The sequence below is a fragment of the Engystomops pustulosus genome, chromosome 6 (assembly GCF_040894005.1).
Source record: "Engystomops pustulosus chromosome 6, aEngPut4.maternal, whole genome shotgun sequence".
NCBI classification, from domain to species: Eukaryota; Metazoa; Chordata; class Amphibia; order Anura; family Leptodactylidae; genus Engystomops; species Engystomops pustulosus.
In genome coordinates this window covers 23730863-23758228 of record NC_092416.1, presented here as the reverse complement: position 1 = coordinate 23758228, position 27366 = coordinate 23730863, and the positions used below count along the sequence as shown (strand labels likewise).

The following is a 27366-nucleotide window of genomic DNA, read 5'->3' as shown; positions in this document are numbered from 1 at the left end:
CACTTTGCAGCCTTAATAATGTTGGGCATCTTATGGACGGCGACCAATATTATGGATGGGGCTTAGGGCTAGGCAGAAAAAAGGCTAACACTAACCCCTTCAAATAATTACCCTGACACCGACAGCCAACAGGGGTGTCGGAAAAGCTGGGTACGATCCGTATCCGACCATCTCTGGCTGACAGCCAGAGGACCCACTATTGAGCATCTAGTTAGCACTGTCCTCCCACCTGCTATCCCTCAATCTACGCATACCTCCAGGTTTCCCCTCCCGCTCCCGGCCCTTCTCCGCCCCCCCCCCTGCCTCCACTCCTGCCCCCCCGCCTACGTATATGGTGTGTGTGTATATATATAAATATGTGTGTGTATTTGCTGTATGTATTTGCGGAGTGTGTATAAGCTATATATACTGTTTGTATATGTGTATATATGCTGTATCTATATGCAGTACTTGTGATATTTATCAAGGCATATATTTTGTATTACATGGCAGTATTCTGTATACATTTTATTCTACATAACGGCACGCTGTATGCATTTTATACTACATGGCGGTACTCTGTATGCATTTTATACTACATGGCGATATACTGTATGCATTTTATATTACACGGCGGTACTCTGTATGTATTTTATATTACATGGGGATATGCTGTATGCATTTTATACTACATGTTGGCATGCTGTATGCATTTTATACAGCATGACAGTACTCTGTATGCATTTTATACTACATGGCGATATGCTGTATACATTTTATACCACATGGCGGTATGCTGTATGTATTTTATACCACATAGGGTGACGCTGTATGCATTTTATACTACATGGCGGTTTGTTTTATGCATTTTATACTACATGGTGGTACTCTGTATGCATTTTATACTATATTGTGGTACTCTGTATGCTTTTTATACTACATGGAGATATGCTGTATGCATTTTATACTACATGGTGGCACCCTGTATGCATTTTATACTACATGGTGGTACTCTGTATGCATTTTGTACTGCATGGTGGCATGCTGTATGCATTTTATACTACATGGTGGTACTCTGTATGCATTTTATACTACATGGCGGCATGCTGTATGCATATTATACTACATGGTGGTACTCTGTATGCATTTTATACTACATGGTGGCACGCTGTATGCATTTTATACTACATGGCAGCACACTGCATGCATTTTATACCTCATGGTGGTACTCTGTATGCATTTTATTCTACATTACGATATGCTGTATGCATTTTAAAATACATGGGGGGTGCTGTATGTATTTTATACTACATGGTGGTACGCTGTATGCATTTTATACTACATGTTGGTACGCTGTGTGCATTTTAAACTACATGGGGGGATGCTGTATGTATTTTATACTATATGGTGGCATGCTGTTTCTATCTTAATCTACATGGCAGCATGCTGTATGCATTTTATACTACATGGCGGCACCATGTATGCATTTTATACTACATGGTGGCATGCTGTATGTATTTTATACTACATGGTGGCACACTGTATGCATTTTACACTACATGGCGGCATGCTGTATGCATTTTATACTACATGGCGGCACCCTGTATGCATTTTATACTACATGACAGCACACTGTATGATTTAATACTATATGGCGGTATATGTATGCATTTTTCATTGCTTTAATTTCACACCAAACTAATATGATAGATCTGGTCCTTACACTCCTTGATATATTACATATATGGGGGGGGGGGTATCATAGTGCACAGCATGTAGGACAGGTATCATAGTCCACCATGGACATTAATGTAAAATTCTGGCAATAATATTTTAGTAAATTATCTTAGATAATATCAAGAAAAATTGAACAAAATAAAAATATAAAAATAACAAATTAGATGAAACAACAGTTTGTATCTTTATCAATTTGAGGCAAAACTAAATTACAATGTATATACAGCTGACATGTAGATCTCTTTCTTTCTTACCATTTTGGACATTATTTTCCTCAGAAGCATCGATTGCCAGAACCCAGATTTAATCCTCTAAGTTTACATTCACAATAAGCAACACAATCGATCCCACAATATCTCTCATGTCTTAGACAGTAATTATAACAGTCGTCACAACATGATATTTTAGCCACTGCGTAGCAAGACTTTCCTATTGAGAGAAAAATTTAGAATGTAAAAATAATCTTGAACTATCAACCAAAATTGTATTTAATAAAAATTAAGAATTTCAGTTTCCTTTATTTAAGCTACAAATCATGATATAAAGTATAATGTGGAAGCTAAGGACTGATGTTGAGGTCATCAATTGTAAATCAGTGTCAGTACAAGTGATATAAAAATTCTTGACAAACTTCTTAAGGATGAATAAAATTTGAAAATAATAAAAAAAAGTGTTTTTTTTTAACTTTACTCACTCAAATCTAGTGCAGGAACACAAGAGGCGAAGGTAATAGCTGAGATCAGAATGGAAAGTACATTATTGGTTAATCTCCTGCTGTCATTTATATTAAAAAATGTAAATAAACACTATTACAAAAGTATTTAATGATAATAACAAAATTTAGAAACTGAACATTATTTATCAAAATAATAGTTTTTAATTAACTATATTTAGTAGGAATGAATGAGACAATATAATACCTGAGAATAAGATCAGGGCTGTGATTGGAGACATCGCTGCCGAATCTGGAAAATCTTATCTAAGAATGCAGAAGAAAGTGTGAGATATGAGAGATGTACCTGGAATTATAGAAGGAAATAATGGAGACAGATACCTGTCCGGGCGTCTTCCTCAGGAGAGTGACGTTACCTGTCTGTGTGCTGCAGATTTTATACCTCAGGTCTCCAGACCAGGAACCAATCAGGAGTTTTGTAAACTTTTTCCAGAGTTTCCTGGGTGCAGCAGCTCAGTTACACAATAGAACAATAGGGACCGTCAGAGTCTGAGTGTGAGATCTACCAGTAAAGATTCTGTATCTATTCTGCATGTATTTATATAATGGGGCAGATTTACTTAAGCGGTCCTGTTGCGATCCAGCGGCGCTACTGTGGGGAGGATTCCGGTCTTCCGGCGATTCACTAAGGTAGTGCGTCCGATGTCCACCAGGTGTCGCTGCTGCGCTGAATTCCGTCGGAGTTCATTGAAGTTCACCGTCCTACGCTGGGTGCAGGTAAGTGCGTGTCAAGCGACACTTTTTTTTTTAATGCGGCGGTTTTTCCGAATCCATCTTATGTCGTTTTCTTACGGCCACGCCCCCCGATTTCAATCGCGTGCATGCCGCCGCCAATACGTCACAATCCGATCGCGTGCGCCAAAATCCCGGGGCCATTCAGGGAAAATTGACGCAAATCGGAAATATTCGGGTAACACGACGGAAAAACGTGATTCGGGCCCTTAGTAAATGACCCCCAATGTGTATGTATTATGCTGTATGGATGTAAACACTGTGGGGGATATTTATCATACGCTGGCGCTCGCCCCGCCGCTGCAAATTCGCAACCCGAAACATCAAGAGGCTTCTGACTCTTGATGTATCGGGCTGCCAGTAGCGCAGCGTTTATCCTATGCCAGGCAGGGACTGGCGTAGAAAAAAACGCAGCCGGCGACTTTTCACGTTTGAAAAGTCGCCGGCAGCAGCGAGTGCGCAGGCGCGGGGACAGTAACGCCCCAAGCCGGCCCGCTCCCGTCCGGCTACGCCCCCGCTCGGCCGGCCGCGCCCCCCCCTTCACGCCCCACTGGCGTGAAGGTGGCGGATTGGGGAAAATAATCTCAAAAGCTAGCAATTGCGATTACTTCAGGGCCTCTGCGCCAGTGGCGGTGCGCAGAGGTCCTGATAAATATGCCCCTGTGTGTGTATATACTGTATGTATGAGAGATAACTGTATATATAAGTACATACACGTGTGTAAAAATATTAATTTTAATGAAAGGGGCCCCATTAAGAAGTCTGCTATGGGGCCAAACCTCTCCTAGTGACGCCCCTGTTCATGACCTCCTTCCTTGTAAAATCAACTTTTAAATTATGGTACACAGCCAGAAGGGCTCCTGGTGGTGTTATCAGAGCCCCTGAGTGCTGTAGCTTAATAACTTGTTACATTGTGCAGGAGCACTTCCCCTCCCTCTGTGTGCTGAAACTTCTCTTGCAGTGAGATGATATCAGGCTGAGGGAGGGGGAAATACTGAGGAAGCAGGGGGAGAAGGTGTTAAAGGAAATCTACCATTCAATTTGATGCATTATCATAATGTTAATAGTTTTTTCAGCAAAACCACTCAGCTCAGGGATTAACCAAGATATGATCCTGCATCAGTGCAGCTACATCATTCACATGGTATGTTTGCTTCATAATGCATCAAATCATATGGTAGGTTTCCTTTAACCCCTTAACGACTTGGCCTTTTTTAGTTTTTTCTCTTCCATTTTTCATGCACCACCTTCAAAAATCTGTAACTTTTTTATTTTTCCACATAAAGAGCAGTGTGGGGGCTTATTTTCTGCTTAACTACTTGCACTTCATAGTGACGGTATACAGTGAAAATGGTGAAAAAACACATTTGCGCCATTTTCTTGTGGGCTTGGATTTTACGGATTTCACTGTGCGCACCAAATGACCTGTCTACTTTATTCTTTGGGTTGGTACGATTACAGGGATACCAAATTTATATAGGTTTTATAATGGTTTCATACATTTAAAAAAATGAAAACCTCCTGTACAAAAATTTGTCACCAATAACTTTTTCATACTTTGGTGCCCGGAGCTGTGGGTAGTGTCATTTTTTGCAAATTTTGATGGCGTTTTCATTGCTATAATTTTTAGGACTGTGAGACCTTTTGATCACTTTTTATAAATTTTTTATATATTTTTCAAAATGGCAAAAAAAATGCCATTTTAGACTTTGGGAGCTATTTTCGGTTATGGCGTTAAGCGCAGTGAAAAACCTTTATTATATTATGATAGATCGGGCATTTTCGGACGCGGTGATACCTAATATGTTTATGATTTTGTTGTTTATTAATATCAGTTCTAGGGAAAGGGGGGGGGGTGATTAGAATTTTTAGGGTTTTTTTATTATAATTTTTTTTTTTTTTTAACTTTTGTATTTTTACTTTTACCATTTTTCAGACTCCCTACAGTACTTTAACCCTAGGGTATGATCCTATCTCATACTGCCGTACTACAGTGCTGATAGCACATTGTAATGAATGGGTTAAAACGAGACAGCTTCGGGCCCGCGTGAGACCCAAAGCTGTCATGGCAACGGATCGCCGCTCCCCGTGGCGTCATCGGGAAGTGAGGATCCACAGCAAGATGCTGGTGGCGATCGGTGTGAATGCACCCGCGATCTGTGCTAGCAGGTGTTACCGGTAAACTTTGCTGCGATATGCAGCAAAGACTTACCGGCTATGGAGAGGGCTCAGCCCGTGAGCCCTCTCCATGCACCGGGACCCGGGAAGGGGTTAAAGCCTACGTATCTGCAGCACAGAGGGGTCCTGGTAATGACAATGGCCCCAGAGCCCTTCAAGCTCACAAGAATCATTTTAAAATTTGACTACAACAGGAAGGAGGCCATGGGTTATAAATACAAGAAGATATCTGGGAATAAGTGCCAGCCAGCGCGGGGTTACTCAGGATAGAAGTTGTCAGACTAACCTGATCTGCTTCTATGAAGAGGTGAGCAGATCCCTGGATGGAGGAGCCGCTGTGGATATTGGGACACATGTACCATAGTTTCAGCTAGGCAAATTGTCTGTTTTTGCGACTTTTCTCGTTTTTGCAACTTTTTTTTTTGCGACTTTTGTTGGCACTCTTCAAGTGCTCCTCGTTTGCACCTTTTGCAGTGTGCCTTATGTATTTTAACTTTCCAGATGTTCCATGTAAATTTTAACCTCTTTTGCAACTTTTTTGCGACTTTTTAGCTACAAATCTGCACCTGGTCCAGGGCAGGTGCAAAGGAAGTTTTTTTTTTTTTTCACGGACCCGATTTTAACATGTAAATTGGAATTATTTCACATGCTTTAACTGTTTAACATTTTTCACAGTAACCTCTTCTGTCAAAATTCTTAAATTTTTGCATTTTTTTTATTGGTTACTTCTAAGGGTGAGGTCACACGTAGCGGTTTAATTGCTTTTTGAATGCATTTTAAAACTAATTACAACAGCTGAGGAGAGGTGATTTGCCTTATTTCATTACTGTTAACATTTGTGTTTGCAAAACGCAATATAAACGCAGCATTAACGCATGTGTTAACATTGCGTTTACTATGCATTTGGATAATTCAAATGTTAGAAGTAATGAAATTAGAAAAATCCCCTCTCTGTTGTAATTAGTTTCAAAATGCATTAAAAATTAAACATGTTAAATCCCAAATTAACTGTAGTGTCCACTCCTGTATATAACCCCCTCACATGGCTTATGTCCATGTGGATTTGAGACATTTGCATCAAATAATCTCAATAATAACCAATCACAGCTCAGAGCTCATATTAATCACCTGTGGCAGATTGTCAACCAATCACGGCTCAGCTTCCAACTGCTATAGCAGCAGACAATGGCTTCTGTATATGGTGGTTTATAAATGTCTTTTGGAAAGCATGTGCTCTGTATGCCTGCTTGAGCAGGTGTATTTTAGCAGTGGCATATATACAAGTTTAAAGGGAACCTGTCACCAGGAGCCACTCCCAGGGAACAAGTGCCTAGTCACAGAGCACATGGCATTGAAACGTGCTTTATAACATATCCTTTTTTTCTGTAAAAAACATTTTTTATACAAAAACTCTTTGGCAGTCTATGTACTATGCTCTGTGGGAACTGGGGGAGTGCTAAAAATGGGTCTCCTCTAGAGATGAGCGAACATGCTCGTCCGAGCTTGATGCTCGGTCGAGCATTAGGGTACTCGAAACTGCTCGTTACTCGGACGAATACTTCGCCCGCTCGAGAAAATGGCAGCTCCCGCCGTTTTGCTTTTTGGCGGCCAGAAACAGAGCCAATCACAAGCCAGGAGACTCTGCACTCCACCCAGCATGACGTGGTACCCTTACACGTCGATAGCAGTGGTTGGCTGGCCAGATCAGGTGACCCTGGGATAGACTAGCCGCTGGCCGCGCTGCTCGGATCATTCTGTCTCTGGATGCCGCTAGGGAGAGAGCTGCTGCTGCTCAGGGAAAGCGTTAGGGTGTTCTATTAGCTTACTGTTAGGCAGGAGTGATTCTCAAAGAACCCAACAGCCCTTCTTAGGGCTACAATAACGTTCTACTTTTTTTATTTTAATTTGCATCTTTTACCATTTTGTGAGGAATTAGCAGGGGGACTTGCTACCGTTGTGTTTAGCTCTTAGTGGCACACATATCCATAGCAAAGACCGAAGTGGGAAAATTCAGTAGGGGTTGGATTTCTATTAGGCAATAACTCAGTGTCATCTCATCTGGCATAGTACTGTGCTTCCTTTGATACTTGGCTAGAAAATAGCCATAGGAGAATACAAACAGCTTCTTGAAGCCTACAGTAGCGTTCTATATATTTGATTTCTGGTTGATCTGCTGGTGACTGTAGTTTCTGCAGTGCATGTACTTGCCAATTCTGAGCAATTTGTAGTGGGACTTGCGACCGCTGTGTTCTGCGCTTAGTGGCGCACATATCCATAGCAAAGGCTGAAGTGGCAAAATTCAGTAGGGGTTGGATTTCTATTAGGCAAGAACTCAGTGTCATCTCATCTGGCATAGTACTGTGCTTCCTTTGATACTTGGCTAGAAAATAGCCATAGGAGAATACAAACAGCTTCTTGAAGCCTACAGTAGCGTTCTATATATTTGATTTCTGGTTGATCTGCTGGTGACTGTAGTTTCTGCAGTGCATGTACTTGCCAATTCTGAGCAATTTGTAGTGAGACTTGCGACCGCTGTGTTCTGCGCTTAGTGGCGCACATATCCATAGCAAAGGCTGAAGTGGCAAAATTCAGTAGGGGTTGGATTTCTATTAGGCAATAACTCAGTGTCATCTCATCTGGCATAGTACTGTGCTTCCTTTGATACTTGGCTAGAAAATAGCCATAGGAGAATACAAACAGCTTCTTGAAGCCTACAGTAGCGTTCTATATATTTGATTTCTGGTTGATCTGCTGGTGACTGTAGTTTCTGCAGTGCATGTACTTGCCAATTCTGAGCAATTTGTAGTGGGACTTGCGACCGCTGTGTTCTGCGCTTAGTGGCGCACATATCCATAGCAAAGGCTGAAGTGGCAAAATTCAGTAGGGGTTGGATTTCTATTAGGCAATAACTCAGTGTCATCTCATCTGGCATAGTACTGTGCTTCCTTTGATACTTGGCTAGAAAATAGCCATAGGAGAATACAAACAGCTTCTTGAAGCCTACAGTAGCGTTCTATATATTTGATTTCTGGTTGATCTGCTGGTGACTGTAGTTTCTGCAGTGCATGTACTTGCCAATTCTGAGCAATTTGTAGTGGGACTTGCGACCGCTGTGTTCTGCGCTTAGTGGCGCACATATCCATAGCAAAGGCTGAAGTGGCAAAATTCAGTAGGGGTTGGATTTCTATTAGGCAATAACTCAGTGTCATCTCATCTGGCATAGTACTGTGCTTCCTTTGATACTTGGCTAGAAAATAGCCATAGGAGAATACAAACAGCTTCTTGAAGCCTACAGTAGCGTTCTATATATTTGATTTCTGGTTGATCTGCTGGTGACTGTAGTTTCTGCAGTGCATGTACTTGCCAATTCTGAGCAATTTGTAGTGAGACTTGCGACCGCTGTGTTCTGCGCTTAGTGGCGCACATATCCATAGCAAAGGCTGAAGTGGCAAAATTCAGTAGGGGTTGGATTTCTATTAGGCAATAACTCAGTGTCATCTCATCTGGCATAGTACTGTGCTTCCTTTGATACTTGGCTAGAAAATAGCCATAGGAGAATACAAACAGCTTCTTGAAGCCTACAGTAGCGTTCTATATATTTGATTTCTGGTTGATCTGCTGGTGACTGTAGTTTCTGCAGTGCATGTACTTGCCAATTCTGAGCAATTTGTAGTGGGACTTGCGACCGCTGTGTTCTGCGCTTAGTGGCGCACATATCCATAGCAAAGGCTGAAGTGGCAAAATTCAGTAGGGGTTGGATTTCTATTAGGCAATAACTCAGTGTCATCTCATCTGGCATAGTACTGTGCTTCCTTTGATACTTGGCTAGAAAATAGCCATAGGAGAATACAAACAGCTTCTTGAAGCCTACAGTAGCGTTCTATATATTTGATTTCTGGTTGATCTGCTGGTGACTGTAGTTTCTGCAGTGCATGTACTTGCCAATTCTGAGCAATTTGTAGTGAGACTTGCGACCGCTGTGTTCTGCGCTTAGTGGCGCACATATCCATAGCAAAGGCTGAAGTGGCAAAATTCAGTAGGGGTTGGATTTCTATTAGGCAATAACTCAGTGTCATCTCATCTGGCATAGTACTGTGCTTCCTTTGATACTTGGCTAGAAAATAGCCATAGGAGAATACAAACAGCTTCTTGAAGCCTACAGTAGCGTTCTATATATTTGATTTCTGGTTGATCTGCTGGTGACTGTAGTTTCTGCAGTGCATGTACTTGCCAATTCTGAGCAATTTGTAGTGGGACTTGCGACCGCTGTGTTCTGCGCTTAGTGGCGCACATATCCATAGCAAAGGCTGAAGTGGCAAAATTCAGTAGGGGTTGGATTTCTATTAGGCAATAACTCAGTGTCATCTCATCTGGCATAGTACTGTGCTTCCTTTGATACTTGGCTAGAAAATAGCCATAGGAGAATACAAACAGCTTCTTGAAGCCTACAGTAGCGTTCTATATATTTGATTTCTGGTTGATCTGCTGGTGACTGTAGTTTCTGCAGTGCATGTACTTGCCAATTCTGAGCAATTTGTAGTGGGACTTGCGACCGCTGTGTTCTGCGCTTAGTGGCGCACATATCCATAGCAAAGGCTGAAGTGGCAAAATTCAGTAGGGGTTGGATTTCTATTAGGCAAGAACTCAGTGTCATCTCATCTGGCATAGTACTGTGCTTCCTTTGATACTTGGCTAGAAAATAGCCATAGCAATAGGATAGCATTGTTTGGTTTTAAAAACTCAAAAAAAAACAAAAAACACAAAAAAAAAAAAAAAAACACAAAAAAAAACAAAAAAAAGTAAAAAAAAAAATAAAGTTATAACTCTCATTTTAAAAATGTTTAACCCGAGGGCTAGGGGTAGAGGACGAGGGCGGGGACGTGGGCGTCCAACTACTGCAGGGGTCAGAGGCCGTGGTCCTGGGCGGGGTGAGACACCACCTGCTGATGAGGGAGCAGGGGAACGCCGCAGAGCTACACTCCCTAGGTTCATGTCTGAAGTTACTGGGACTCGTGGTAGAGCACTGTTGAGGCCAGAACAGTGCGAACAGGTGATGTCGTGGATTGCTGACAATGCTTCGAGCAATTTGTCCACCACCAGTCAGTCTTCCACGCAGTCCACCCATGTCACCGAAATCGCCACTCCTCCAGCTCCTGCACCTCAGCCTCCTCCCCCCCAGTCTGCCCCCTCCCAGGAAAATTTGGCATTTGAACCGGCATACTCTGAGGAACTGTTTTCTGGACCCTTCCCACAGTCACAAACCACTTGTCCGGTTGCTGCTGAGCAATTTTCCGATGCCCAGGTTTTCCACCAGTCACAGTCTGTGGGTGATGATGACCTTCTTGACGTAGTGGAAGTGTGTAAAGAGGTGTCCGACGATGAGGAGACACGGTTGTCAGACAGTGGGGAAGTTGTTGTCAGGGCAGGAAGTCCGAGGGGGGAGCAGACTGAGGGATCAGAGGATGATGAGGTGACAGACCCAAGCTGGGTTGAGAGGCCGGGTGAACACAGTGCTTCTGAGACGGAGGAGAGTCCTCGACCTGAACAGGTTGGAAGAGGCAGTGGTGGGGCCAGACGGAGAGGCAGGGCCAGAGCTGGTGCATCAGCGCCACTGTCAACTAGTGAAGCTCCCGTGGTGAGGGCTCTTGCGGCGAGGGCTAGATCTTCAGAAGTGTGGAGGTTCTTTAAGGAAACACCGGATGACCGACGGACTGTGGTGTGCAACATTTGCCAAACCAGGCTCAGCAGGGGTTCCACCACTACTAGCTTAACTACCACCAGTATGCGCAGGCATATGAATGCTAAGCACCCCACTCAGTGGCAACAAGCCCGTTCACCTCCGGCCGTGCACACCACTGCTCCTTCCCCTGTGTCAGCTGCTAGTCAGCCCCCTGCCCAGGACCCTGCCACAAAAACCCCATCGTCGCCTCCACGATCCTCCACAGCATCCACCAGCGTTCAGCTCTCCATACCCCAGACGCTGGAGCGGAAACGCAAATATAGTGCAACCCACCCGCACGCCCAAGCCCTTAATGTGCACATCTCCAGATTGCTTAGCCTGGAGATGCTGCCCTATAGGCTAGTAGAGACCGAGGCCTTTCGCAACCTCATGGCGGCGGCCGCCCCTCGGTATTCGGTCCCCAGCCGCCACTACTTTTCCCGATGTGCCGTCCCAGCCCTGCACCAGCACGTGTCAGACAACATCATCCGTGCCCTGACCAACGCCGTTTCTGACAAGGTCCACCTGACCACGGACACGTGGACGAGTGCTGCCGGGCAGGGCCACTATATATCGCTGACGGCACATTGGGTTAACTTGGTGGAGGCTGGGACCGAGTCTGACCCTGGGGCTGCTCATATACTGCCGACGCCGAGGATTGCGGGGCCTACCTCGGTCCAGGTGTTTCAGGCCTACTATGCCTCCTCCTCCTCCCACCCCTCCTCCACCTCCTCCTCCGAACTACCATCCGTGGGCACGGCGCCATCAGTCGGTAGCTCTAGGCACAGCAGCAGTGCCGTCGCTAAGCGACAGCAGGCGGTGCTCAAACTGCTGAGCCTAGGCGACAAAAGGCACACCGCCCAAGAGCTATTACAGGGCATCACGGCGCAGACTGATCTGTGGCTGGCACCGCTGAACCTCAAGCCGGGAATGGTTGTGTGTGACAACGGCCGTAACCTGGTGGCGGCTCTGCAACTCGGCAGACTGACACATGTGCCATGCCTGGCCCATGTGTTAAATCTGATAGTGCAGCGTTTCCTCAAGACATACCCCAATCTGTCTGATTTGCTCACGAAGGTGCGCCGCATCTGTGCGCATTTCAGGAAGTCCAGCCCAGATGCTGCCACTCTCAGGGCAGCGCAGCGCCGCCTCCAACTGCCCGCTCACCGACTGTTGTGCGACGTGCCCACGAGGTGGAATTCAACACTGACCATGTTATCCAGAGTTTACCAGCAGCGCAGAGCGATTGTAGACTGCCAGATGTCAACTTCCACCAGAACTGGTAGTCAGGTCAGTCAGCTTCCTCAAGTCTACAATGAGGAGTGGACGTGGATGTCTGATATCTGTCAGGTGCTGAGTAACTTTGAGGAGTCAACACAGATGGTCAGTGGCGATGCCGCCATCATCAGCCTCACCATCCCGCTGCTTGGCCTGTTGAAAAACTCTCTGGTCAGCATGAAGTCGGAAGCTTTGCGCTCGTCACAAGAGACGGGGGAAGAATATTCCCTTGTTGATAGCCAAAGCACCCTGAGGTCTGTTTCTCAGCGCATATCGGAGGAGGTGGAGGTGGAGGAGGATGAGGAGGAAGAGGAGGAGAATGTTGGCGAGACACAAGAGGGGACCATTGTTGAGTCCTTCACTGTTCAGCGTGTATGGGCAGAAGAAGAGGAGTTGGAGGAGTTGGAGGAGGAGGAAATGGACAGTCAGGCCAGTGAGGGGAGTGAATTCTTACGCGTTGGTACTCTGGCGCATATGGCAGATTTCATGCTAGGCTGCCTATCCCGTGACCCTCGCGTTCAAAGAATTTATTCCAGCACCGATTACTGGGTGTTCACTCTCCTGGACCCACGGTACAAGCAAAATCTTCCCACTCTCATCCCTGGAGAGGAAAGGAGTGTGAGAATGCATGAATACCAGCAGGCCCTGGTGCACAAGCTGAAACAGTATTTCCCTTCTGACAGCGCTAGCGGCAGAGTGCGTAGTTCTGCGGGACAAGTAGCGAGGGAGAGTAGGCGAGCAGGCAGCTTGTCCAGCACTGGCAAGGGTACGCTTTACAAGGCTTTTGCCAGCTTTATGTCACCCCAGCAAGACACTGTCACCTGTCCCCAGTCTCGGCAGAGTAGGGCTGATCTTTACAGAAAGATGGTGAGGGAGTACGTAGCTGACCATACCATCGTCCTAAATGATCACACAGCTCCCTACAACTACTGGGTTTCAAAGCTGGACATGTGGCACGAACTGGCGCTGTACGCCTTGGAGGTTCTTGCCTGCCCTGCCGCTAGCGTCTTGTCCGAGCGGGTTTTCAGTGCAGCTGGTGGCATCATCACCGATAAGCGTACACGCCTGTCGACTGACAGCGCTGACAGGCTGACGCTTATTAAAATGAATAAAGGCTGGATTTCTCAGAATTTCCAATCTCCACCAGGTGAAGGAAGCTCAACCTGAATAATTGATCCACTCCTCCTCCTCCTCCTCATTTTCCTCCTTCTCCTCCTCTTTGTACAGTAAAGCAGAGGAAACTGGCTATTTTTTGACAGGGCCCACTGGCTCTTGCTATAGTACTTCATGCATTTAATTTTTCTGGAGGGCCACCTACCCGGTCCTCTGTTTGAAACAATTTTTGTGAGTGCCACATACAGGCACTCAATCTATTCCATTTTACTGCAGGGCCACCTACCTGCTCCTCTGGTTTGAACAATTTTTGGGACTGCCACATACAGGCACTCAATCTATTCCATTTTACTGGAGGGCCACCTACCTGCTCCTCTGGTTTGAAACATTTTTGGGACTGCCACATACAGGCACTCAATCTATTCCATTTTACTGCAGGGCCACCTACCTGCTCCTCTGGTTTGAACAATTTTTGGGACTGCCACATACAGGCACTCAATCTATTCCATTTTACTGGAGGGCCACCTACCTGCTCCTCTGGTTTGAACAATTTTTGGGACTGCCACATACAGGCACTCAATCTATTCCATTTTACTGGAGGGCCACCTACCTGCTCCTCTGGTTTGAAACATTTTTGGGACTGCCACATACAGGCACTCAATCTATTCCATTTTACTGCAGGGCCACCTACCTGCTCCTCTGGTTTGAACAATTTTTGGGACTGCCACATACAGGCACTCAATCTATTCCATTTTACTGCAGGGCCACCTACCTGCTCCTCTGGTTTGAACAATTTTTGGGACTGCCACATACAGGCACTCAATCTATTCCATTTTACTGCAGGGCCACCTACCTGCTCCTCTGGTTTGAAACATTTTTGGGACTGCCACATACAGGCACTCAATCTATTCCATTTTACTGCAGGGCCACCTACCTGCTCCTCTGGTTTGAAACATTTTTGGGACTGCCACATACAGGCACTCAATCTATCCCATTTTACTGGAGGGCCACCTACCTGCTCCTCTGGTTTGAAAAATGTTTGGGACTGCCACATACAGGCACTATCCAAATTAAATTGTCTCCATAGCAGCCTCCACACGTTGTCTCCATTGCTACCTCCAAAAGTCGTCCATATAGCTGCCTCCATACATCGTCCCTTTATCAAACGAGGTGTGTCAGGCAGAAATTTGGGTTGTTTTCATGGATTCCACATCAAAGTTGTTAACTTTGTCACCACCCTGCTGTGTTATCCACAAAATATACTGGCAAACTTTTACCATTTACGGATATTATTTCAGCGCTTCTTGCGCAGATGTTTACATTCCCCTCACCCGGCATATCCTAAACTTATAAGAACGCTACTACACTTGATCTTATACAAAAGGTTCTTAGAAGTGCTGTTTGGGGAGTAGCCTAGAGACAGGGGCTTGGATTGGCGAAAGCTCGCCTGGCAGCGGAACGCCAGCTCCATGCGCATCATGCGCTTCTTGCGCATCTGTTTACATTCCCCTCACCCGCCATATCCCAAACTTATGAGAACGCTACTACACTTAACTTGGTGCAGGCTGGGACCGAGTCTGACCCTGGGGCTGGTCATATACTGCCGACGCAGAGAATTGCGGGGCCTACCTCGGTCCAGGTCTCAAAGGCCTACTATACCTCCTCCCACCCCTCCTCCACCTCCTCCTCCTCCGAATTACCATCCGTGGGCATGGCGCCATCAGTCGGTAGCTCTAGGCACAGCAGCAGTGCCGTCGCTAAGCGACAGCAGGCGGTGCTGAAACTGCTGAGCCTAGGCGATAAAAGGCACACCGCCCAAGAGCTATTACAGGGCATTCCACATCAAAGTTGTTAACTTTGTCGCCACCCTGCTGTGTAATCCCCAAAATATACTTGCAAACTTTTACCATTTAGGGATATTATTTCAGCGCTTCTTGCGCATCTGTTTACATTCCCCTCACCCGGCATATCCTAAACTTATAAGAACGCTACTACACTTGATCTTATACAAAAGGTTCTTAGAAGTGCTGTTTGGGGAGTAGCCTAGAGACACGGGCTTGGATTGGCGAAAGCTCGCCTGGCAGCGGAGCGCCAGCTCCATGCCAAGATCCAACTAACATAGTTTTAACTGCAGCACCTTTAATCTACTACTAGTTCACTGCCTCCATACATGGTCCCCTTATCAAACGAGCTGTGTCAGGCAGAATTTTGGGTTGTTTTCATGGCTTCCATGTTAACTTTGTCGCCACCTTGCTGTGTAATCCACAAAATATACTGGCAAACTTTTATCATGTACCGATATTATTTGAGCGCTTCTTGCTCACCTCCTTTGGTTCCTCTCTGCTACCCATTGGTTTGAAGCCTGAGTCCATTTAGGGTATGTTGCCATGCCTGCCGCTGCTGCCGCTGCCTCTGCATGCCGTCCCCTATAGTGTCAGGGTCAATTATTGGATGTTTTAGATGCTATCTAGCTTCATTCTGTCACTCTGTCATGGCCATGCTGTTGCCCATAATTTTGGCATAATGGTGCGATTATGCAGCCTCAGAGGCATCCATGCATGCTGCCCCTGCTGTTTCCTGTCCATTTCCGTGGTGTTTCCATCCTTTTCTGAGGTTCCCAGGTGTTTGGCCAAGCTTCCCTGTGCAGAGCCTTGGTCCCCTTGAAAAATGCTCGAGTCTCCCATTGACTTCAATGGGGTTCGTTATTCGAGACGAGCACTCGAGCATCGGGAAAAGTTCGTCTCGAATAACGAGTACCCGAGCATTTTAGTGTTCGCTCATCTCTAGTCTCCTCCTGACAGGTTCCCTTTTAAAAATGCCAACAATAAATCAGGCTAACACAAGCAAAAAAAAGCAACAGATGGGAAACACAACAGAGCAAAAATGAAATCACAAAAAGAGGAGCAAAAAAAGAAATCTGCAAGGAAAAAATCTAAAAACACAACAACCCACGCAAAATTAATCATAATAAATCTGCATTGTCCCAGATATGTAACGAGTGAGGCAAGCAGTGAGGCAAGCTGCCTCAGTGCAATTTACCTCTACAACACTGGCGTAGGGTCTTCAATTATATTTTGGAATTATTTTTTGGTGCACCTTTGATATACAGCAGGCGAGTAGCTGTATTAAATGTGTCGCAAACTCAGACTAAGAGCGAACAGCCCCTTTAGATGCACATTTTTATTCTTTGCAGACACAGAGCAGCCGCGACACAAAACTGGCGCAGACACTTTATAAATACATGCACAAGCAGTCTGCACATTCTTTTTGCACTTTGTCACCCATGGCGGCCACGTGGAAGATCAACCCTGACTCCCCGCAGGGACTAGAAACTGAGAGATGTTCAAACCCCTACCTTTGCCCCTCAACACCAGTGTTTTTCCTGTCCCAGCAGGATGAACTATTAGAGGACTACCCCTCTCTGTCATGGGTGGGGGCTGTTTATGTGACTCACATGCCTGGCAGTGCCGGGGCGGTCCTTGGTCGTATTTCCCTCCCTGTTGACTCCAAATCAGCTAAGGGGGGTTGGTATTCCGTTCTCTCGTGGCCATTGGGTTAAGGAAGCCGGCGAAGAGCATCTGTCGGCACTTACCACCATCACATGTATGGTATATATGGCAGCAGCCATCTTGGATGTGGCAAGCTAGCCACCCGGACCGGAAGTGACGTCACATCATGGCTTAAAAATTGGAATTGACATCATATGCCATTAAATATGAATTTCCTACTGCGGGTACGTCTTTGGAGCTGATCTGAGGTATCCCCTCTGTTCTGCTGCCATGGCTGAGGAAATGGGTAACTACCCTTCGCTGACGGTCGTGAGTAATGGGGGGCTTTTGCGTGTCCAGGGGGGAAGGGGCGAGTGCTCTCTCTTTCTCTCTACATTATTATTGTGTATTTATACCTCTCTCTTAGGTACAGAAGGATATCGCTCTCAAACCTAGGAAAGAAAAAGAGAAATAGTCTCCTAAAAAAATGTACTTCTAGGAAATGTTTAATCTGTTTTTAAGAAATTGTAAGAAAATTATAAAAAAAAAACCTTTATGCAAGGAATGTATTGCAAAAGTAATGAGGGAAGAGACTCCATTATTTATGGACAAATTACGTTCTATGATAAATAAAACATTTCAATCCTCTAATTCTAATTCGCTAGTCACCCAGGACCTCCCCTCAAAGAGGAGGAAGACATTGGTGTCGATATAGTCAGGCTCCGAATCAGATTACTCTGTTGTAAACCCCATGGACATGGATCCTACACGGGACATAGAAGAGCCTGAATGTAGACTAGCATCTATCCCCAGCACCCCGCTCTCATGGCCTGAGCATTTAGGTATACAACTTTCTTATTTGTACATGGTTTTGTGCTGATCCTTGAATTGTGTGTCCATCCATTATTGTGTTTCACCCCTCTTTTTGTTGTTATCTTGCATTTGATTTGATTAGCTCACCATTTATAATATTTATTTCTGTACATTGTTGTATACTATATTGTGGCCAGTATGGGGAGCTGGATTCCCGGAACAGTGCACATTATCATGTGTCCAGCACTTTCCCGAGCATGTCATTCATTTGTGACTTCGTTCACAATTTTTAAAGGTTTTTAAGCATGTTTTGTGGTGTATTTCTATTAATAAAGATATTTATTTGCTTGATCTATTTTTCATGCCTCTGTTCTTTTTGTGGCTTTTGAATGTAGACTAGCAGTTACTAGAGAATTCAAATATAGGTTAATGTTTGGACAAGGTAAAACAAAAAGACTGACATTCCCTTCATGGATTGCTCCCAGCTTAGGGACTCCATCGAACGCAAGTGTGACAGGCTCATTAAAAAAGAATGGGAGGCGGCAATGGTTACCCTAAAGACCAATATAGCCGCCACATCGGTGGCCAGGTCTTTATACATATGGCTTAATGAGTTAGAGAACCTGGTTAAGGATAAAACCCCAGGAGAGGTTACTGGGTGCCATTCCAATGTTAACACAGGATTTCTGGCTGATGCCTCGGGGGAGTGTGAAAGTGTCCCCAAATCCAGTTGCAAAAACCATCAAGCGCTACAAAGAAATTGGCTCACATGAGGAGCCCCGCAGGAGAGGAAAACCAAGAGTCACCTCTGCGGCGGAGGATAAGAGTCACCTCTGCGGCGGAGGATAAGAGTCACCTCTGCGGCGGAGGATAAGAGTCACCTCTGCGGCGGAGGATAAGAGTCACCTCTGCGGCGGAGGATAAGAGTAACTTCTGCTGCAGAGGATAAGTTCATCCGAGTCACCAGCCTGAGAAATCACAGGTAACAGCAGCTCAGATTAGAGACCAGGTCACTGCTGCACAGAGGTCTAGCAGCAGACACATCTCTACAACAACTGGTAAGAGGAGACTGTGCGCAGCAGCCTTCATGGTAAAATAGGGGAAACCACTGCTGAGGACCCAGACACACGGAATGCACATTAGACCAGGGGAAATCTGTGCTTTGGTCTGATGAGTCCAAATTTGAGATCTTTGGTTCCAACCACTTTGTCTTTGTGCGACGCAGAAAAGGTGAACGATGGTCTCCACATGCCTGGTACCCACTGTTGAGCCTAGAGGAGGAGGTGTGATGGTGTGGGGGGCTTTGCTGGTGACACTGTTTTGGATTATACTGGACCAGCATGGTTATCACAGCATCTTGCAGCGGCTGCTATTCCATCCAGTTTGCGTTTAGTTGGACAATCATTTAATTTACAACAGGACAATGACCCAAAACACACCTCCAGGCTGTGTAAGGGCGATTTGAACAAAAAGGAGAGTGATGAGGGGCTATGCTAGATGACCTGGCCTCCACAGCCACCAGACCTGAACCCAATCCAGATGGTTTAGGGTGAGCTGGACCACAGAGTGAAGGCAAAAAGGCAAATGAGTGCTAAACATCTCTGGGAACTCCTACAAAACCATTTCAGGTGACTACCTTTTGAAGCTCACCAAGAGAAGCCAAGAGTGTGCAAAGCAGTAATCACAGCAAAAAGACCTAAAATATAAGACCTTCAGTTGTTTATATTTTTTGTTGAGTATATAATTCCACATGTGTTACTTCATAGTTTTGATGCTTTCAGTGTGAAACTAAAATTTTTATAGTCATGAAAATACTGAAAACTTTTTGAATGAGAAGGTGTGTCCACACTTTTGGATTGTACTGAGTATAGCTAACACCTTACGCCTACCAAGTACCAAATCTCCGAAATGATAAACTAAATCAAAAGATGATACATAAAACATATGTTTGTTGTTATCTAGATAATCATCTGATTTTATTATATTTATTCCACATCCCAGGATTTTATCTTCTGATGATTAGAAGTTTCTTTCTTCCTTCTTATGATTTCTCATTATCGGACATCGATCTCATCTGTAAAGAGAAAGGCAAAAATATCACCAGAAATGATCTGTAATGTAACGTTTAGGCTCTTATACTACAAATATTTATGTCCCAATATTCCTAACAATCAGAGGGGGAATTTATACTGCACAATGTGAGGGGGAACCAGACGTCTCATCATCCAACCTGTCACTCTAAGCTGTAAGAGAGCTGTAAAAGTAGAAAATGCATCTAGGAATATATTGTGCAGTTTTTCCTAGCAAGAGGACCCCCCCATATGTGGATGTAACCGGTAGTCATGGCACATGGCGGACGCCCCATATGTGGATGTAACCCGCTGTCAGGGCACATGGCGGACGCCCCATATGTGGATGTAACCGGCAGTCAGGGCACATGGCGGACGCCCCATATGTGGATGTAACCCGCTGTCACGGCACATGGCGGACGCCCCATATGTGGATGTAACCCGATGTCAGGGCACATGGCGGACGCCCCATATGTGGATGTAACGTGCTGTCAGGGCACATGGCGACTCCCCATATGTGCATGTAACCCGCTGTCAGGGCACATGGCGGACGCCCCATATGTGGATGTAACCGGCTATCAGGGCACATGGCGGACGCCCCATATGTGGATGTAACCGGCTATCAGGGCACATGGCGGACGCCCCATATGTGGATGTAACGTGCTGTCAGGGCACATGGCGACTCCCCATATGTGCATGTAACCCGCTGTCAGGGCACATCGCGGAGCACGGAAGGGAAGGAGCCATTGAGCTTTTGTAGGGCAGGATAGTTTTCAGGTGACGTGTTTGCATTTAGTTAACGTGTTGGAAACAAAATGTTTCCAAAATATGTGATCACGAATGCAGCCTTTGGATTGCGTTTCCAAATGTAACCAAAATGCCAGGTGTGAACGTGGCCTCAGGAAGCACAAACCCTTATCCCAGAGAACTTGTAAACTTTTTTTTATCATGTGGTATTGGGGGCAATTTAACCCCTTGCCATTTTCCAAGCCCTGTTTATCGTTCCATACTTTAAAAAAATCTATAACTTTTTTATTTTTCTGTATACAGGGCTCTATGAGGGCTTGTTTTCTGCGTAACAAATTCTACTTCCTCGTGGCGGTATTTTATGTTCCATTCCTTGTACTGGGAAATGGAAATTCAATTCAAAATGCGGTAAAGTTGACAAGAAATCACATTTGCGCCATTTTCATTTGCGCTCTGATTTTAAGTCTTTCACTGTATATTCCAAATGGCATCTCTAATATATTCTTTGGTTCGGTACAATCACAGGGATAACAAATGTATATAGGTTTTATAAACTTAGGTGTTAATAGATTTTACCAAAAATTAAAAACGTATGTACTCCCAAAAAATGATTACCTTTACCATATTCTGACTCGGATAACTTTGTCATACTTAGGAGCATGGAATTGGCCATTTTTTTCCCGGGAGGCGCTAACGTTTTCATTGCTACGATTTTGGAGACTCTGCGACCTTTAAATCACCTTTTATTATGTTTTTTATGTGTTGCAAAACGGCAAAAAAGTGGCGATTCTGACATTTGAGCGAATTTTCCCTTTACGGGGTCACCACCAGGAATAACCGTTTTTATATCTTTATAGATTGGACATTTTGGGATGCGGTGATACCTAACATGTTGTGTTTTATTTTTCTCCATTATTCATTGTTTTATATGTGTTAGGGGCTTTTGGAACATTTTTATGAATTTTATTTTTATATATTTTTTGTGTTTTTTTTTTAAACTTTTCTTATTTTCACATTACTAGTATATGAACTAGTGATCATGTGGTCACTAGTTTTTACTAATTGGCGGGGGGGGGGGGGGGTTACCTTATAAAAGGTTTGTTTTAAGCCTTTCATTATATATCCAGGAGGAGCTGCCCAACAGTCGGATATCGTATGTAGACTGCACTCGGTGGTTAGTACTTGCTTTATTAATGACGTATTTCGGAGACGCACCGTCTCCTTCTTCAGATCAATGCGTGCAGCAAGTTTTGCTGAGAGATGTAGACTTAGTCTGAAGAAGGAAACTGTGGGTCTCCAAAACGCGTCAACAATAAAGCAACATTTAAACCAATACTTATGAAGTGTGGACACCTTTCCTGAACGATAGCGTCGTTCCAGTCACCCCTCCCTGGTCTCCCCAACGGCTAAGAAGATGGCACATGGCGGGGTGCCGGGAGGAGAGGGAGCCCCTCTGCAGGTACACAAATCCCGCGGCCACAACATTGACCGTGAGGTTGAACGGATTTACAGTTCTGATCCGGACTGTTAGAGCAGGGTCTTATGACAGCCGGGGGCACTGATCCTCCCTGCACGGGGGGCATGTGCAGATCTTAGATTTGACTGACGGAGAAACCCGTATGGGTGGTCACTAAGGGGTTAATCTTTGCGGTGCAGAATGGAAAAGTTTGCAACTCATTTATCATATGGTGTCTGGCAGTATTGTGATGCACGCTCCATGGTAAAGGCGCACCGGATGCCCCTTTATGTGCAGAATTTTGTGTTGCATCGAGTAAAGTTAAGACGTGATAGAAATGTGTCGCTGACAATTCTTCAATACATGTAAAAGCAGTTTGCACATTTTTTTTCAGTGCAAAGTCAATCAGAAAACTGCTGCAAAGGCTTTTTAAAAATAAAAAATCACAACTGGCACCAAATGGTGTAATGTGCACAGCACGTAGGACAGGTATCATAATGCACAGCACGTAGGACAGGTATCATAGTGCACAGCATGTAGGACAGGTATCATAGTGCACAGCATGTAGGACAGGTATCATAGTGCCCAGCATGTAGGACAGATATCATAGTGCACAGCATGTAGTACAAGTATCATAGTGCACAGCATGTAGGACAAGTATCATAGTGCACAGCATGTAGGACAGGTATCATAGTGCACAGCACGTAGGACAGGTATCATAGTGCACAGCATGTAGGACAGGTATCATAGTGCACAGCATGTAGGACAGGTATCATAGTGCACAGCACGTAGGACAGGTATCATAGTGCACAGCATGTAGGACAGGTATCATAGTGCACAGCATGTAGGACAGGTATCATAGTGCACAGCACGTAGGACAGGTATCATAGTGCACAGCACGTAGGACAGGTATCATAGTGCACAGCACGTAGGACAGGTATCATAGTGCACAGCACGTAGGACAGGTATCATAGTGCACAGCACGTAGGACAGGTATCATAGTGCACAGCATGTAGGACAGGTATCATAGTGCACAGCATGTAGGACAGGTATCATAGTGCACAGCATGTAGGACAGGTATCATAGTGCACAGCATGTAGGACAGATATCATAGTGCACAGCATGTAGGACAGGTATCATAGTGCACAGCATGGAGGACAGGTATCATAGTGCACAGCATGTAGGACAGGTATCATAGTGCACAGCATGTAGGACAGGTATCATAGTGCACAGCATGTAGGACAGGTATCATAGTGCACAGCATGTAGGACAGATATCATAGTGCACAGCATGTAGGACAGGTATCATAGTGCACAGCATGGAGGACAGGTATCATAGTGCACAGCATGTAGGACAGGTATCATAGTGTACAGCATGTAGGACAGGTATCATAGTGCACGGCATGTAGGACAGGTATCATAGTGCACGGCATGTAGGACAGGTATCATAGTGCACAGCATGTAGGACAGGTATCATAGTGCACAGCATGTAGGACAGGTATCATAGTGCACGGCATGTAGGACAGGTATCATAGTGCACAGCATGTAGGGCAGGTATCATAGTGCACAGCATGTAGGACAGGTATCATAGTGCACGGCATGTAGGACAGATATCATAGTGCACAGCATGTAGGACAGATATCATAGTGCACAGCATGTAGGACAGATATCATAGTGCACAGCATGTAGGACAGGTATCATAGTGCACAGCATGTAGGGCAGGTATTATAGTGCACAGCATGTAGGACAGGTATCATAGTGCACAGCATGTAGGACAGATATCATAGTGCACAGCATGTAGGACAGATATCATAGTGCACAGCATGTAGGACAGATATCATAGTGTACAGCATGTAGGGCAGGTATTATAGTGCACAGCATGTAGGACAGGTATCATAGTGCACGGCATGTAGGACAGATATCATAGTGCACAGCATGTAGGACAGGTATCATAGCGCACAGCATGTAGGACAGGTATCATAGCGCACAGCATGTAGGACAGGTATCATAGCACACAGCATGTAGGACAGGTATCATAGCGCACAGCATGTAGGACAGGTATCATAGCGCACAGCATGTAGGACAGGTATCATAGTGCACAGCATGTAGGACAGGTATCATAGTGCACAGCATGTAGGACAGGTATCATAGTGCACGGCATGTAGGACAGATATCATAGTGTACAACATGTAGGACAGGTATCATAGTGCACAGCATGGAGGACAGGTATCATAGTGTACAACATGTAGGACAGGTATCATAGTGCACAGCATGTAGGACAGGTATCATAGCGCACAGCACATAGAGCATGTAGGAGAATTATTGAAGGACATCAAGGCAAAATTCTCTGAATGATATCTTAGTAAATTATCTTATAGTATATCACAAGAAAATTAAAAGAAAAAAAAATTGGAAATAATGTAAATAAAAATAGCAAACGGAGGGAGTAGATTAAATAAGCTGACATGTAGATCTGTTTTTCTTACCCTTTTGGACATTATTTTCCCAGGAGGCATGCATTGCCAGAACCAAATTGTAATCCTCTACGTTTACATTCACAATAAGCAACACAATCGGAGCCGCAAAATCTCTCATGTTTTATAACATGACAGTAATTAAAACAGGCGTCACAACATTTTTTTCTAGCCACTAAGTAGCAAATATTTCCTATAGAGAGAAAAATTAAGAAGACGACTGAGTATTGCAAAAGAAATTCTCGAATTATAAATCAAATCTTTCTTTAATAGAATTATAGAATCTCAGACTTCCCTATTTCAGCTTCATTGCGTTACAAATCAGAATATAATATGTAACATGGAGGCAGAATCTACACTCATATAAAAGGTCATCAATACTAAATCAGTGCCGGTACAAGTGATATAAAAATTCTTGACAAACTCCTTACAGATAAATTAGTTGAAGATAATAAAAGAAAAGTGTTTTTTTTTTTAAATTACTCACTCAATTTTGGTGTAGGAACACAAGAGGCGAACATAATAGCTAAGGTAAATGAAAAAGACATTATGGGTTAATCTAATGTTGTCATTTAAGTTCCAAAAATGTGCACAAAAACTATTTTTTTTGTGTATATTATATTAATAATATTATATTATATTAATAATATTATATATTATAATAATTATTATATTTTATATATTATAATAATTATTATATATTATAATAATTATTATAAAAAATAATAAAGAAAATAAATAATAATAACATTATTTTAATTTTATTATTATTATCATTATTATTGTTGTCGTTTTTATTATTATTTATCAATTATAATAAAACTCATCAATAATAAATTATGAAGAATAACGATACATAAAAAAAATAATTAAATTAATAAATAACAATTCATAATAATAAATAGAATCATAGCAATGATAATAATAGTTCAAAGCTGAACAATATTCATAGAAATTATTATTTTTCGTTAACTATTTTCATTTCACAATACTAATACCTGAGAATAAGATCAGGGCTGTGATTGGAGACATCGCTGCCGAATCTGTAAAATCTTATCTAAAAATACAAAATAAAGTGTGAGATATGAGAGATGTACCTGGAATTATAGAAGGAAATACCGTATATACTCGAGTATAAGCCGACCCAAGTATAAGCCGAGGCCCCTAATTTTACCACAAAATACTGGGAAAACCTATTGACTTGAGTATAAGCCGAGGGTGGGAAATGCATTGGTCACAGCCTCCCCAATATATAGCCAGCCAGCCCCTGCCCCAGTGTATATAGCCTGCCAGCCCCTGCCCCTGTGTATATAGCCTGCCAGACCCTGCCCCAGTGTATATAGCCTGCCAGACCCTGCCCCAGTGTATATAGCCTGCTGCCAGACAGATCACACAGAAGATATACAGGGGTCGCCGGAAAGGTGAGTTTAGATATATTTATTTTTTTGACTCGAGTATAAGCCGAGTTTGGGTTTTTCAGCACATTTTTTGTGCAGAAAAACTAGGCTTATACTCGAGTATATAAGGTAATGGAGACGGATACCTGTCCGGGCGTCTTCCTCAGGAGCATCAGATGCTTGTAGCTGCAGACTTTATACCTCAGGTCTCCAGACCAGGGACCAATCAGAGACATTTTAATTAGTTTTGAAACAACAGAGTGTCTGGGTTAAATATTTGCTTATAAAGAACCTGTTTGTTCTGTTTCTTACTTGAGACAGAAAATTCATGTGCAAAATGGAATCAGGCAATGATGAGGAGTTTGTGGCAGAATCGAATCTCGGGATTATTGATGTCCACAGATTATACCGTCCCTGCTACTGATAATAGGAGACCAGTGATATATATGATGTTGGATGGTTGGGAGCCTTGGCACAGATTTTAAAATTGTGACCACAAACTTTGATCATTTTTAATAAAGGCCTTTATTATGGAGAATAGAGATAGAAAGAGAGGATTTATCAAGAATGGGCGCCCACACTGGTGCACAACACGCCAGATATAACAAGAAGTTCTCGCCACTAAGTACATCTGGTGCAGAATCTTCTACCTGGATTATGTCCAGTGTGGGGTCTGGCCCTGTGTCCACGTTCCGGCTTCCTGCATGCAATGGCTGTCACATCCGGGTGGTGTAAGGAAATTGGGGCAGATTTACTTACCTGGTCCATTCGCGATCCAGCGGTGCATTCTCAGTGGAGGAATCGGGTCTTCCGGTGATTCACTAAGGTAGTTCCCCCATTGTCCACGAGGTGTCGCTGGTGTGCTGAATTCTGTCGGAGTGCACTGAAGTTCACCAAGCCAGGTCGGGTGCAGGTTTTTTCAAACGCGGTGGTTTCTACGAATCCGACAGGTTTTCCGAAGGCCACGCCCCCGATTTCCGTCACGTGCACGCAGGTGCCGATGCACCACAATCTGATCGCGTGCGCCAAAAACCTAGGGCAATTCAGGGCAAAATCAGCACAAAATGGAGAAATTCGGGTAACCCGCCAGAAAAACGTGATTCTTGCCCTTAGTAAATGACCCCCATTGTGTTGGTAAGAGTGATTTGTGAATCCGAAATTGTGAAAACTGGCATACAAGGCATGATAAATGTATGTATAAGGCTGACAAGAGTTAATGGGCAAGAATTAGGATCTGATTAACTTTGGGTCACATTGTGTATATGAGCAGAAGATCTAGAAGACGACTGGAGTGACAGATGTTGTATGTGGTTTCCGATAGACAGTGGTTAGAATCTACCAATTGATATAATATAGGAAAACTAATAAACTGGTATCAGGATCATGAGGGTCCATGATAATCATGAAGTGAAGGCTATCCTCTTTATATGTTATATGCCATGAGAGAGATACAA

General features: G+C 44.1%; 2 long non-coding RNA genes across 3 annotated transcripts in view; both read right to left on the bottom strand.

The window, feature by feature from the left end:
• LOC140065593 (uncharacterized) overlaps positions 1 to 2846 on the bottom strand; it is a 34373-nt gene extending 31527 nt beyond the window's left edge. For both annotated transcript variants that reach the window (XR_011847973.1, XR_011847972.1), the window contains exons 1-4: positions 2771 to 2846; positions 2637 to 2695; positions 2411 to 2449; positions 1971 to 2145 (exon numbers count right to left, since the gene is read on the bottom strand). This is a non-coding gene — a long non-coding RNA (uncharacterized lncRNA). The remainder of the gene's footprint in view (positions 1 to 1970; positions 2146 to 2410; positions 2450 to 2636; positions 2696 to 2770) is intronic.
• Positions 2847 to 19717: 16871 nt separating this feature from the next.
• Positions 19718 to 26096, bottom strand: LOC140065591 (uncharacterized). The gene is made up of 5 exons (XR_011847970.1): positions 26059 to 26096; positions 25514 to 25572; positions 25003 to 25041; positions 24528 to 24708; positions 19718 to 19844 (listed from the first exon to the last, which is right to left on the bottom strand). It is a non-coding gene; the product is annotated as an uncharacterized lncRNA (long non-coding RNA).
• Between the last annotated feature and the right edge of the window lie 1270 nt (positions 26097 to 27366).